Source organism: Ixodes scapularis, unplaced genomic scaffold (genome assembly GCF_016920785.2).
Source record: "Ixodes scapularis isolate PalLabHiFi unplaced genomic scaffold, ASM1692078v2 PGA_scaffold9__187_contigs__length_104089568, whole genome shotgun sequence".
Taxonomy (NCBI): Eukaryota; Metazoa; Arthropoda; class Arachnida; order Ixodida; family Ixodidae; genus Ixodes; species Ixodes scapularis.
Genome location: NW_024609884.1, coordinates 53,377,637 through 53,392,202, shown reverse-complemented (window position 1 = coordinate 53,392,202; position 14,566 = coordinate 53,377,637). Strand labels below are relative to the sequence as shown.

General features: G+C 45.5%; 1 protein-coding gene across 1 annotated transcript in view; it reads right to left on the bottom strand.

Moving 5' to 3' along the window:
- LOC121045872 overlaps positions 1-14,566 on the bottom strand; it is an 81,581-nt gene that overhangs the window by 35,405 nt on the left and 31,610 nt on the right. The gene's annotated exons all lie outside the window — the stretch shown is intronic.

Here is a 14,566-nt window from a genome sequence, read left to right as displayed (position 1 = left end):
GCCGAAAACACAGCCTATAGACGGCTTCAATGGTGAAACGCTCGATGAGTAACGTGGTTCTAACCATTTTCTCGAAGACACGAAAACTTATATTTAACAATAAGCAAGCCCGATGTCCAGCTGATATTATTTGATAAGTGAATAGCTAATTACAAAAAGCAAGCATAGAAAAGGTCACAGCTACAGTCTTGAACGTTCAAACCATCGTTGAAATAAAAATTGACCGCAATTGTCAGCATAGCTAGATGATTAATAATAACGTGCTATACTCGGATGTTGTATACAAGGTTAAAATCATGAACGAACTCGTACGATAGAAAAGACGGAGTGGGATAACGACCGCTGCCGTTCATGGTTGTTGATGTTTCGAGCTCAAAAACAGGCGCTGCCGGACACCTAAAATTGTTTTAAAACTCCAGGACGTTTGAGCGAACGAAGTGATCACACAGCAGACAGAAAAGGCAAATACAGTTTTGAAAAAATAGTATTACACCGATCGTTGTGACGACCGAACCGTCAGTCGCAGTTTTTAAACACTGAGAGCTCAGTTGAGCGTCACACATCAGAAAACGCTCGGGGTACAGTTACCGCTAATTTATTTTACACTAGAAATTGGGACTGCATGAGATGCAGGACCACTCCATATGCTGGCATAAATTGTGAATCTCATTTTCGTCGGTTAGGCCCACGTACTCCAAAAGCAACAATCTAAAAAAAAAAAAAAAAAGCCCGTGCGTCTACTTTCCCGTTCAACACTCGGAGAGCCAATCACCGCAACTAACGGAGGCAGCCCAGTGAATGACGATGCCGAAACCAGGACCAACTTAAATAAGGGGGAGACTTGTCTGCTGAACTGTGGCTCAACGCCGGCTTAGAAGTACGCGCACTCCTCACGAACGCTCGTGGTGGCGCTCGGAGCTCCCCCACCCTAAAGTATAGAGGTACCTTACCCCACCCTTCCCTACCGGATTCAGTCCGGGAAGCCTTGGGGAACACCGAAGTTCGGTGGCTACGCCGCTGGAATCTGTGTGTTACGATACGAAAATTGAAGTGTCGACTCAAACTGCGGGTAAATGGTACACTCTTGTGTGCAGCTGTGTATCTCGCACAGCATAAAGGGCAAATGATTTTCCTTTTACGAATTTCCATCATCGAGTGTCCGCGAAGAATGGATCAAAAATCAAAAGAATCTCGAGAGCCGGTAAGTGCCAATTTTTTGTTTATCTCTGGCATTTCGTGCAGTAAGAATAATAGTTTTATATTGTATTCGAAGAAGAAAAAACAATCAAAACATCTTTCAGTTTTTTTTTAAGGCGAAATGAATTTTTGTGGCGCCCAAGTAATAGCGGGGGCACTGTCCTATGCTCACTGCATTTTATAGCAGATGACTATAAGGAGAATGTGAATATAAAAAAAAGCTGAAAACCACAGCGGTGCCAACGGTGTTCCGTGTTCGAGATTTATCCGACCGACAAGCAGTACAATTCAAAGCAGACTAAAAAAAACGCGGTGACACCCGCACGACCGTCGCATAAACGAAGAAGGTATGCATTTATTTTCTTTTTGCGTGCAACTAATTTTTCAGAGTATTTGTAACACAATTATACATGGCGACACAAGAATTTTATCTGCTACGGACGGCGAGCCCGGTGAACGAGAGAAATGCTGCCTCGGAGGGGCCGAATGGAGCCGATGAATTTCTCGATATTTTGACTCGAGAACACATTCCTCGAGTATGTGAACAACTGAAAGAGAACCGCACCGTCGGTCAGCGTATTTGTAACGTCCGAGACTCACGAACCCCTGGCAGTCACAACGTTGTCTACTGTATTGTGCACACGTCATTTGATGGACCAAGGATTCAAGTACGTTTTAACGTTCAAGTTCACTTCAGACAGAGTATATTCGCCCTTTTCTACGGTGAGGCAGCTGAGCGGCTCCAACGACCGAACGTATAAATAAGGCGCCCTCTCCTCTCTGCACTAAATTCTTGTCATCATCATCATCATCACTTATTATCCTTGAAGGCTCTTACGGGCATTACGCAAGGAAGCGTCACTAAAGACTCAGAGTTCGATATCGGTGCGTTGCTGCAAAAGCCAGGACTGCAGCCTGCTGCTTCGCCGCGAAATATGAAGATTTTGCAACCCTTAAAGAAATTTCAGACGTTCTCAGGTGAGGAACATTTTTATCGTTTATAAAAAGTTAGAACTAGCCAAAAACGCAAAACAAATTTTTTGATAGGTTTCCCAGCTCCAGGACTGCAAACCAGCACGCTGGCACTTATCGGAGGTTTCCTCGTGGGGGCGGCTGAAGACAACATTGTCTGCGACAGGCGCTTGCACCAGCTCAAGTCCCCTCCACACAACAGCGCAATCGTTGCGATAGCACACAACCTGGACAGTGGGGTACCGTGCTATCCCAGCCCCCGCTTCGTCAACTTTCTGAGAACGCTTGAGAGCGCATCCAATTTTGCCAAGACGGGGTTATTAGCACTGAGGAAGCTACTGCTGACGTTTACAAAAAAGGTTCTGCCGGCAGTTGCGAGCAACCCGCTATTGGCCTGTGGAGTCAACGACTCACAAGATCACAGAACGACCCTGGTTACTCTCGTTGTCAGAAAGTTCACGAGGCCGTTTCTGACGAACATGGCATCAAACACGATGAAGGAGCACCGGGCAAAGCAGGTCATAAAAGAAAAACCGACTTCCCGAAAGGTGTTGAAGGTGCAGGACTTCTATGAGAAGCATGCATAGAATTTGTTTTATAATTAGTGTAAAAAATGCAGTATACAGCTATTTATTACTGTGCGAATCAAATAAAAAGAATTTTTAGCGCACAGAAGCGGCACCAGTGTTAAATAATTTCCTGAATGACGCCTGTAAGACAAAATCACAGGTTTCAGTACCGCACCGTGAATCGCGCAGCCTTCCCCATTCAAAACGATGGGGGGGGGGGGGGGGGGGGGGGGGGGGGGTGTCTTTGCGCGCCACCTCGTAGCCGCAACTTCAACTAGAGCTCCAGTAGCTCTCCCATAGTAGGGGCGCGCGATAGCCAGGTCTCCCCCCTATTCAAGTTGGTCCTGGCCGATACATATGCTTAAACCAAAAAACGTAGGCTGAGTTGTGACATTAAGCAATGCAAGCGTGACTTTTTGCATTGCTTCATGTCACAACTCAGACGGCGTTTTCTGGTCTAAACATATGTTTCGGCATCGTTATTTTCTGAGCTGCCTCAGTAAGTTGCGGTGATTGGCTCTCCGAGTGTTGTGCGGGAAAGTAGCCGCACGGGCTTTTTTTTTAGAGTGAAGAGCCTCCCAACAAAATAAAGAGCGTAGAAATGCTTCTCAGCTTGATTTTTCCAATTACTTGAACATCTTGGGAAGGAACAGTGGCAAAAAAACTTGGAGAAGGTTAAAGAAACACACGACAGGACGGCGCTGAGTTAACAACTGGTTTTTTAATACACAAAAAAGGAAGAAAGAAAACAGAAGCATCTTAATCAGACCAAATAGACACCGTCGTGTCGGGTGTGTTTCTTTACCCGTGTCCAAGTTTTTTTGCGGCTGTTCCTTCCCAAGATGTTCACTTCAAAGAAACTAGACGAATACGTCACATTATTTTCCAATCACTATCACTGATAGATCTCGTCCCGTGGTAAGTTTCGGCTCTTCGAACGCTCTAGCACTTTGTAGAGGCAAATTTCCAGTGATATCGCACAGCACACGAACGAATTTAACAAACAAGATGGCGGAGTGTTGTCAATATTCGCCGCGTCAACGCGGTGTGACGGGAGGGTTTTTCGGCTGCCGGAGAATAAGGCGGCGAAGATGATTTCTAGGTATGTTTCCCAACAGTTGCTTTTGCTTTAATGGGACTGGGTTAATGAAAACGGTGAAAACATATGTTTTACACGTGTTGACGGACAAAGTGCTCTATAAAATCGTGTTCACACTGAGGAATCAATTGGACAACTCTGTCCATCAACACGAGGAAATATGTTTTCGGCGACCCTGTCACAATGAGGCACCAGAAACTGTCGGGAAACACAATTTTTTTGTCGCCCGGCAACCGTGTTCGCCTATTTGTTGTCCGACAGCCGGAGAAAATCCTGTCACACCGTGTTGAAAGCGGGGCCAACACGGGGAACACTCTGCCATCTTGATTGTTTACCTTCATTCGTGTGCGGCGCGTCGGGACCGAAGATGTGACTCTACAAAGTGCTGGTGGGTTCGAAGGGTCCGAAATCACCACGGTACAACAACAACCAGTGACTGCGATTAAGAACTTGACAGGGAGAGTATTTTCTACTCTTATTTTTTCTCAAAATGTTCTTTATTCGCTGAAGAAGCAGCTACTCCTAACCGAAGAAGATGAGATCCCTGCTGTGTTCGTGATTTACACCACTGTACGAAGTGTTTCTGTTCGGTTCTGTTTTTCATGCAACTCCTAATTTTAGTGTAAAATTGAGTTAGCACTCGCAGTACACAAAAGTGTGTTTTATATACTCCGTTCACCCTTAAGCCGATACAAGAAGCTTCGCTTTCAGCGCGAGCTCGCTGGCTTCCGCAGTGCTTTCGTTGCGCGTGTCTGCGCGTTCGCGCTTGCGTTAGCAAGGGCAGAAAGCTCGCTCTGAAGGCGGAGCTTCTAGGCTCAGCTTAAGGGTGAACGGAGCATAGCGTGTTGTTGAGCTGAGCTGACAGTGTTTAAAAACTGCGACACCAACACGATCGGCCTTCATAACAATTGGTGGAATAAATAATTTTCAACGCCTGCTATGTCATCGCTTCATTCTCCAAAACGTCTTGGCGATTTTCGAAACAATAGACTGATCTCACAGCCAGTTTCATTTACGCCACCGCTGCCGCTATGCATCGTGGGATCTGTAGCCTTTCTGTACGCGCGACAACTCCATTGAGTGTCTCCGCGAGCAGAGCACGAGGCGGCACGAACTGTCTCGTGCACTGGCGCCTGCTTCTTGTGAACTACACTTAGGGCGGCTTCACGCATGCGTGGAACGCTTAGTGAGAACGGTCTTTTCAGGCGTCCGGAAGCGGCTGTTTTCAAGTTCCAAGCATCAGCAATCATGATCAGAGTGGTCATTTTCATGTTTCGATTTTTTAATCGCTTGCTTTCGTGGACGATTTTTATAAATTGTATCAACGGGTGAGCAGGTATGCCATTTTATGAATTCACTGGCTGTAATGTGAGCTGATCTCTCGGCAGTTCTAAATTAAACAACCGAGTGAACGTTCACAAACGTAGCTGTGACCATTTCGACAATCGCTCTCCGTAATTACGACCGTAAAAACATTAGTAAAATTATTTTACCTGCGCGCCAGCCTTAATTATTGTTAGATAGCTTAAATAGCGTTTTCTAGGCTATTATTTGAATACGTTCTTAAAAAAACGTGTTATTGATAGAAAACTCTGTCATCGAATCCATCTGCGTTGTCGTGTTGGCGGCACGAGATTCGTTCATTCACCGATCTGGGACGCACGCGTCGTCCAACGAAAGCTACTGGTGTTTTTGTTGCCAAAAGCTGTCACTCTGAGGCAACATTGTTGCTGTTGCCTGTGTTCTGCTGATGTTTCCGCGATGTGACAGGTTTGTCGGGCAACAGGGCGACTGAGATGAAAGTTGACCAACTGTTGACGAACATGTTGTGTAGCTGTCACCACCGTGTTTCCTCAATGTGACAGGAACTTAACTGTTTTCCCTATGTGACAGCGGCTGATGAGATGTTGGGAAACTGATTCATGGAAATCATAAGTTCAACAATTAAATGCACGACTATAAATCTAACTGAAGAGGACGTAAAAGACATATCTTATTTGAGTGCACTCAGAGTCCCCCCACGCAGTTTTACACTACAAACTAAAGGAACCCCGAAAACAAATTAAACGACTTACGAACATTAGCGCAGTTTTCGGTATGAGTGGCTGAGTTTGGTCACAATGATTTAGTTGTTCTTTTGAACGATGCGTTGAAAATAATGACAAGTAGCGCCGTGTGTCATATTTTCTTTTGATCAAATTTCTGTCTTAGAACGTTCAAGGTGTCTTCAAATGGACCGCACCTTTTTTCCTCAAATACAAAAGAATCGCTTCATTGAACAGCGTTATCAAATTATAACTTTACGGTTCTAGTTTTTTATCCGTTATCCACATAATCTAACGGTCGGTCTTGCGCATAGCAAACTGATAAAATACAAAGTTAGTGTTTTGGGAGCACATAAGCACACCGTCAGGTGCAAACTACTTGTTCTCCTTTTAACAATCAATATGAGGACCAACGGAACTAAAAGAGCAAGGGCGTGCGACGTTCCACGCCGTTACGGGGGGCCTTTTAAAACCCGGGGCTCTATCTACGAACGCAAGATTTATTGACGAAGCTGTCACACAACGAAAAACGCTTCATCAAAATGTCGCATTGTCGGTGCCGGGTCCGGTTCGCCGTTCCCGCATTGTTTAGTCATTCATCTCAATACTTCGTTCGGTTTTTAGCAGATTTTTCTTGCGGTGGTTTTCTGTGTTCGCGTGGCCATTTGTAACGAGGGTCCCATATGCGTACTTTATTTCGGGTCTTAATCATTCACAAACGTCACAGTAGACAAGTTTGATAGTACCCCCTGCCTAGAAGGCAGTTGGAGAGTGGCAGTCTATTGTAACGCGGTGAAAAATGTAACGGGCTTTTTTGTAGTGTTTGACTCCTCGCTTGTTGCCAGCTTATGGCAATTTTCCGTCAAAACAACACATGATCCCGACGTTTACGTGGTGCTCTGAACAACCTTCAAAACGTACTTAAGGGGACATAAACGAAATAATTTCTTTCACTACTTACGTTTAAGGCCCGTTCACACTCTTGCAACCGAGTACGACTGAGAGAGACAAGACCGGTTTTTAATCCTCTTGCGACTTCTTAGGACCAGCTCCGCAGCAGCGCGCCTGGTCCTAAGAAGTCGCAAGAGGATTAAAAACCGGTCTGGTCTATCTCGGTCGAAGTCAGTCGCAAGAGTTTGAACGCCGCTTTAGAGTGATCTAATAAACAGGACCCAGTAGAAAAAGTGAAACACCGCGTGTTCCATGGAACGTCCAATTGACGCTTGCTTCACAGATTCGTAGGTGAGATTTTCTCCACATCCGCCGGTTTTGCGGTGAGATTTTCTCCGATGAGTTTATCTCCATTGAGCTTTTGTTCCGCCGCCCGTAACTCCTATGCTCCACCCAGTACGTGAGCATGAGCAGTTTTGAAGACAAGGTCATTACAAAACAATAAAAAAAAAATAAAAAAATGAAACATATTTAACCGAGGTAAGGCAGCCTCTAATTCTATACTTGGAATCTCTCGCAACTTTCTGACGCTGTTAGGTCATGATAGCCATGCGTAGGGCAACTCTGCGCCATTTCGCCCTACGCATTTCACGGCGCTCGGTACAATATTCTCAAGAGAAGAAAAAAAAAACACTAAAAAACATCAATAATTGTAGAGAGTAGTGAACTTCTCGACTTTCTAGCGCCGCTGTGTTGGATCCGCGAGCACGGGGCGTCATTCATTGCACTGAGGTATTCACTGGACACCATATTTGAGGGCGATGTTTAGAGCGCATGCTCAGAACGATCTCACATGAATAGCCTGCTAAGACCGGCAACCTTGATGGTGCTAAATGCACGCTCCAAAAGGACTGCGGAAGCTCGCCGTCAGCACGCGCTCAGCAGCAGCGCACACGGATATGGCCGCCCAGTGAATACTCCCTATTCCAACAAAGTGCGTAAGATTGCTCCCTACGCCATTCAGCCCTTAAGGTGCGAACACTCCGACCGTCGAAAAAAATCACCACTAAAATCGCTCGTCCGTAAGACTATTAGTCGCTTTTATATAGCGTCCTTCACAGGCGGTTTCGTTTCGGCTTCACTGATCGTCCGAACGTGATACGCGTTTGAAATTACTTAAGTATAGGGTTCGAGTCTGTTTTCTTTAGTGGAAGCGTTCGTTCATCACCATATAATGAGGCGATAGAGCGTGACCTTTTTTATGGAAAGCTTTTGAAGTCGATACGTTCTGTGTTAGAATTATGAACCTTCTACAACCCGGATTCCCAGAACCGGCGATACCTTGGTCAGCAGTCTCGAACGTCAGTTAAAACCTACTGCTTTTTAAAGGGGCGGCGCAACAATGTTTGCACTTTCCGCAAATACCGCCTAGAATTATTCCTTGACATTCATAACCCATGAAACACGGGTTATTTTTTCTCCCCACGCAGTGGTAGTCGGAGAAAAATTTAAAGAAAAACAAGCAGCGTTTACGCCTTGAACTCGCAGCCAGAACAAGCGGCCACTTGATATGGAGCCAATTATATGGCGCCAACGCTTACTTATTTATTTATTTATTTTCAGTGCCTACCAACGGCCAGAAGCCTAGGATGGTAGAGCACCAAGTCATATTACAAAGGTGAAAACGACAAGCGAAATAAATCTAGAAGACGACCCGACGACAACGGACTAATTCAGATTGTCAACGCTTTTCTTGAATGATGTGATGTCCTCATTAAAAAAGTCAAGGCGCGTATCCAGATGATTGAAATAGTTCTGTATGCGACAATGCCTGGGATTAACGGTAAACGTGCGGGTGTTGCGAAAATGTCTAACAGGAACATTTACATTGATGCAAGACACCCTAAAAGGACAGTCATAATACCCATGCAGACACTTGAACAAAAATATGAGATCACATCTGCCACGTCTTTTTTTGAACTCCACCAATCGTAAGCGATTGAGCACATCCACATATGAGTAGGGCTCGAACAGGTCTTGTCTTGAGTGAAACCTATGTGTAAATCGTTTTTGGACACGCTCTACGTCGCTGTAGCAGTGGCACTAAAATTGTTCCAGGCAACTGGAGCAAAGTCTAATTTGGCAAAATAAGGCTTCTGTACAATACAAAAAAAAAAAAACAAAAAAAAAATAATCGCGAAACACAGAAATAAGGCGAGTAACAATGCCCAACACTTTAAAAGAGGCTGAGAGAATCATTCAGAAATGACTGTTGAAGTTCAGCTTTTCATCTAGCATAACGCCAAGATCCCGCACAACCGAGACACGTTTAATAACAGCGTTGTCTATACTGAGTAATAAAAAATAACAGAAAGGGTTTTGCGTGTGTGCGAAATGACCTGCGTTTTGCGAAGATTTAGGTCAGTCTGATTATCTACACACAATGTACTACATAGCACCGATGTCGATTTGCTACAGGTTTTACTTGAGCTAGTTGGTACATACTTGAATAGGATCGATTTGCGGCATGGCGCAGTCACGAAGACATTGAATTTTGCGATATAGCTTCATATCGTCAACGAACTGGGACAGGGTGGAGTGGTGTATCACTTCATGAATGGCCTTAACAAACACATTAAAAAGCAAAGGACCTAAATCTGAACCTTGCGGCCCTCCGGAGAGAACCGAGATCAAATGCGGCTTGGCTCCCCCGTGGGAAACGCAGTTTAGTCTATCTCGAAGATAGCTAGAAAACCACGAAAAGTAACAGACACTTAAACTATAAAAAGATCATTTACGAAGTAAGATTTCATGACTAACACGATAAAAGGCCTTACTGCAATCGAAATAGATTGTATCAGTTTGTTCTCGACAGGAAATGCTTGGTGCCACATCACTCAGGAAAGTGACAAGTTTAGTTGCAACGGAACGGCCACTCATAAAGCCATGCTGATTCTCAATATGACTCGTTTGAAGATGCTAGACAGATGCATGTGAACAACTTTTTCAAAAACTTTAGAGAATGCCGGTAACAAAGAGATTGGTCTGTAGTTAGCCACAGGGGTAGGTTTCCTGATTTCAGTAACAGAATCAAAACGCCTTTCTTCCAAACGCTCGGAAACACAGAATGTTTAAAAAACAATGTAAATACGTGAACGAGAAAAGGAGAAAAAATATCTGCACAGCATTTTACAATAATGCCTAGCGCTCGGGTTGGCAAAGCATAGGACACGCGCTGGGATCCCGACGTTGTTAGGGTTCGCCTATTGTCCCATTCCAGCAATCGGACACGAGCCACTACCCGAATACTTGTTGAATTATTTAATATCACGAGCCCGAATCGAGCGCTCACGCAATGCTTGAATACAATCTATGAGCAGCATTCAAATATCGTCACTCGCCGCAGGGGTGTCAGAACAGGGAGTGCAGGGGGAGCCACAGCTCCCCCTGTTTTACCCTAATGAGGTAGTGAACTGGACCAGTTGGTTGACGTTATACATAATGGGGAAAACAACTCAGAAAACGCGGACTACGAAGAAGAACAAACACGACCGGACAATGCTGTACTGGCAACTGAAGGATTTCAATGGAGGAGGGTATCTTAAAAGATTATACAAGATTACACACTCGCCAACTGTGAAGCGTATCAGTATTCTACATTTCTCGTTCACTATGTGACTCTTTTTTTTTTTTTTCTCGCAGGAAGGACAACTCTTTTGCTGACAGCGCCAATGAAGGTTCACTAACACATGAATGCCCATGACGAGAAATGTGGAAGGTCTCTATAATATCTCTCTCGTCACCCTAACCCCCTTAACCCTGTGTATGCTCAGAAGGGTGACCCTGCCAAAATCAGGCCGACATTTGCAACCCCTACAAATTTCTGCAATGAATTGGCAAAAGCCCCGAACCGTGGCTCCGAGCGAATACGAATGTTCTCTCAATCTATCATTCAGACATCTTTCTGTCCCACATAGCACCCGTTACATGACAAAAGGATCTGTACACCACACACGAAACACAAGTGACAAAAGGTTTTCTGTGCGGCTTGCTACACTCCGCCTTCGAACAACGCTCTGCACCCGTACCAACCATAGAACATATCTGTCCTATTTTTGGGGCGCAGAATACACTACCGGTATCCCATATCTGCCACCTACTTGTTTCAAGTTATGGGACACACGATGGAGGTAAGGGACCACCACCACCAGAAACGCATGGTGGTGGTGCCCTACGAACGAAGGACATCTGGGAAACCGAGAGAGACGGCTAGAAGTACGCAGTAACACTAGATCAGTAACTCCCTGTTCGTGCAGATGATCAAAATAAGGTGGAAACCAAGTAATTATAGTCCGAGTTGCAATAAATAAGCATTGCTCTATTCTCTCTGCTCGTGTATATTTGCGAAGATGCTTGTTCTGCGTTCGAAACATCACCCGCACGCTCGAAATCTCTGAGAAGAGGGAGAAGCCAGAAAACAGGTGCCCGATAGAAGCTGCCAGGTATATGAAATAATGGAGAGACACCTTAAATAGCTCGGGTACTTTATTATTTATGTGTTTGGATATTTTTAAAACGGTACTCCGGCGATTTTTTTAGCTGCCCCAACTTACTATAATTTGTGAATCCCCGACCTTTACCCGTTCTGGTATGCTATTTAGTATCCCGAAATTCAGAATAGTTATTGTTCCATCAGTAAATGAAAACGATGCCAAAAGCAACACCCAACTATACTTGCGCTTTTGAGTTCTGTGACGTCAGTGGCAGGGAGGCTTCCCAGTCGTGCCGGCAGTCTAAAAAAATGGACGATATGCCGAGCATTTACTTCGTGCTGCTGCGCGGGTGCTGGAACGAGCTTCCCAATCTTTCATTTGACACCATGAAACTGACTGTATTATCAGTTGGGAGCAATGTCTACAGTTCTAACAGTGACCTCCAGCCTTCTGCTGGCGGCACTTTTTCATTGTTGAAAGTAGAGACTTTCAGCTTGAAAAACACAGTGACGACCAAAATTCTAAAGTCAATAACGTTCCGAAAAAAAAAATTTGGCCTATTATATGTGATAATATTTCAGTGATGTTTGTTTGTGTCTAGAAAATTTTTAGGCAAATCGGAGACCATGAAGAAAACGCCAGAGTACCGCTTTAACCGCTCGTGAAGATGCACGACAAGGTCGTTATCATATAGTGAGGCCGGCATATTAGCAACATATCTATAAGCGTCCCCTTGAAAAAAACATACACTCCTTTCGATTTTTATTTTGCTTAGATTCGTGGCTTGTTTTTAGACACCTGCTGTGGAACGCAGGTTTGGCCTTCTCCGGCGTCTTCTTTATAGTTGCCGATTTGCCTGAAAATTCGTTAAACAGACAAACCAACATCACTGAAATAGTCCCCCAATATTGGGCAAACAAATTTTTTTTTTGCGAAGTTATTAAATTTACAATATTTGTCCTCGCCGTGTTTTTCGAAGCGAAAGTCTCTAATGGCAACAATGAAAAAGTGACGTAAGCGGAAGTGAGCTGTCCACTATTTTGACTATGGACTTTGTTCTTAACTGGTTACAGGCAGTTTCATGGTGTCAAACGAATGCTTTGGAAGCTCGCTCCAGCGTGCACCCGCGCAGCAGTACGAAACAAATGCTCGGCATAGACAAATTCTAGACTGCCTGGTCGACGCAGCCGGGGCTCTAAACTCGTCAAACACAAAGTTGTGGCCGAAGTTCACGGAGCGCACCGATCGGACTGTCATGCCGATGACTTGGCGCTTTTGTCGCCAGCGTCCAATCGGCGCTCTCCGCAAACTTTCGGCTCCAACTTTGTGTTTGACGAGTTTAGGGCCCCTGGAAGCATGCCTTCCACTGACGTCACGGCATTGAAAAGTCCGGGTATATTTGAATATTGTTTCGCATCATTTTCACTTGCCGATTTCGCAATAACTATTCTGAGTTTCGGGATACAAAATAGCATACCGAAAATGGTAAAGGCCGGTTATTCCGAAAATATAATTAGTTGGGATAGCTCAAAATAGCTTTAATTATAGCGAAGTTTAATATCGTTCAATAATAAAAAAATACTGCAACTAAAGCAATTCAACTTTTACAATGATAATAGGGGTACATACTATTCGGTACGACCCAAATAACAAAAATGATCCATGTTATTCTCCGACGAAGAGACAAAATGCACGCGCGTTTTTTCACACGAATGCACGGGAGCCCCTTTAAAAGTAGACTGGTTGCTGTCTGCTTAATTCCCAACTCGGAAGTCGCGTAGACACTAGTGTCAGTTGAACCTCTTGCGTACTTTATAATAACCCCATAGCGCGGTGAATCAGTCGCGCCATTCGCTTCTCTTGCAAGAGCGATACTTCGAGTAAACATTTGAGACCATTGCAATACCCTGTTCCGAAAGCGGAGCCATATACAGTTACTCTACTCCCAAACTACCCTGCCCCCTGCCCCCCCCCCCCCCCCCTCCCACCACACACAAATAGCAACTTCGCGAACGTCTACATCTTCACAACGCATGCTTAGAGTTTGACGGATTACCCACGCGATCGTCCAGCGTCGCGGAATCGACCGGTGGAACCTTTTAGAAAAAGAAACGTGAAGTCAGGGGCTCGTGTTCGGTGCACCGGAAAATAGAGACATCGGAAGCTTCGGGCAACATCCACTTCCAGTCCTGGCATATTTAGAATCCCGAAAAGCTCGTGGCTGTCTCTTCAGGATGATTGTCGTCTCTAGCCGTCTATTCCCGTGATATATAGCATCTCCGATCGGGCGGCCAGCAGCAAACACGCGAAATCGAGGCGCATGCTTTGGCAGATTACCCTGGGACGGGATTGCCCAGCATCGCGCACGGCCCGCGGCGAGGGTCAACCGACGCCAAAAAGCAACCGACCTGCCTAGTACTGTCGCAGGACGCCGCCTAATTAAAGGAAGGTTACCCGATGCCGCTGCCAGCGGACTACCGGGCGAGGTTCCCGAAGGACGGCGCCACCTAGTGGAGGCAGACATCGGGTACAACGGATAGGGCAAGCTGGACTTCGCCGAAAATAGAAAGGTCCCGTTCGGCTTGACCCTCCATTTTCTAAGCAGGATTAGTGGCTCATTCTGCAGTCCAGACATCTCTGGCGACGTTAACGGCCCAGACAGTGCCGGACATTGCCAGCGCCAGTGATTCGGCGCCAATGTCTGCCACGTCGAGGGGGAGTGCCATCTCCGCCAATGTCGGCACCTCTACGGGTAAACGGCAGTCTGTGTGTATTGACATCGGCATCTCGCGAGTTTACAGCGGGCCACTTTTCGACCCGTCTTCGAAGCGGCTTTGTGACCGCAGGTGCGTGCGCGCGCGTGCGTGCGCGTGCGTGCCCATAGGAATCGACCAGGGTGAAGCCAGGCAGTGTGACGTCGTCAGCTCTGCCGGCACTGGCTGCCAATGCTGATGCCGAGAAAAGCGAACCAGCGAGTTGCATCATCGTAACTTGTGCGCTCTCTGATACTGTACATTATAGTGGGGGAAGGTGATGAAAAGGAGGCGGTCGAATGATCCGGCAAGCGCGTGACTCCCACCACACTGCCTGCTTAGGGGTGAACAAAGTTTGGCAAAAAAGAAACGCAAAGCCGAAGGCTAATGTTAGGTATTTTTTTTTTTTATGTTTGCTCTAGGATATTGAAACGTCAGCGATTTATAAAATATTGCCTTCGCCTTTCAAAACAATTTTTAGTTTTATTGTGACTTCCATAGTTATGTGTTTAGCAAAACAAATACATTTGTGTATGTGTGTGTGTGT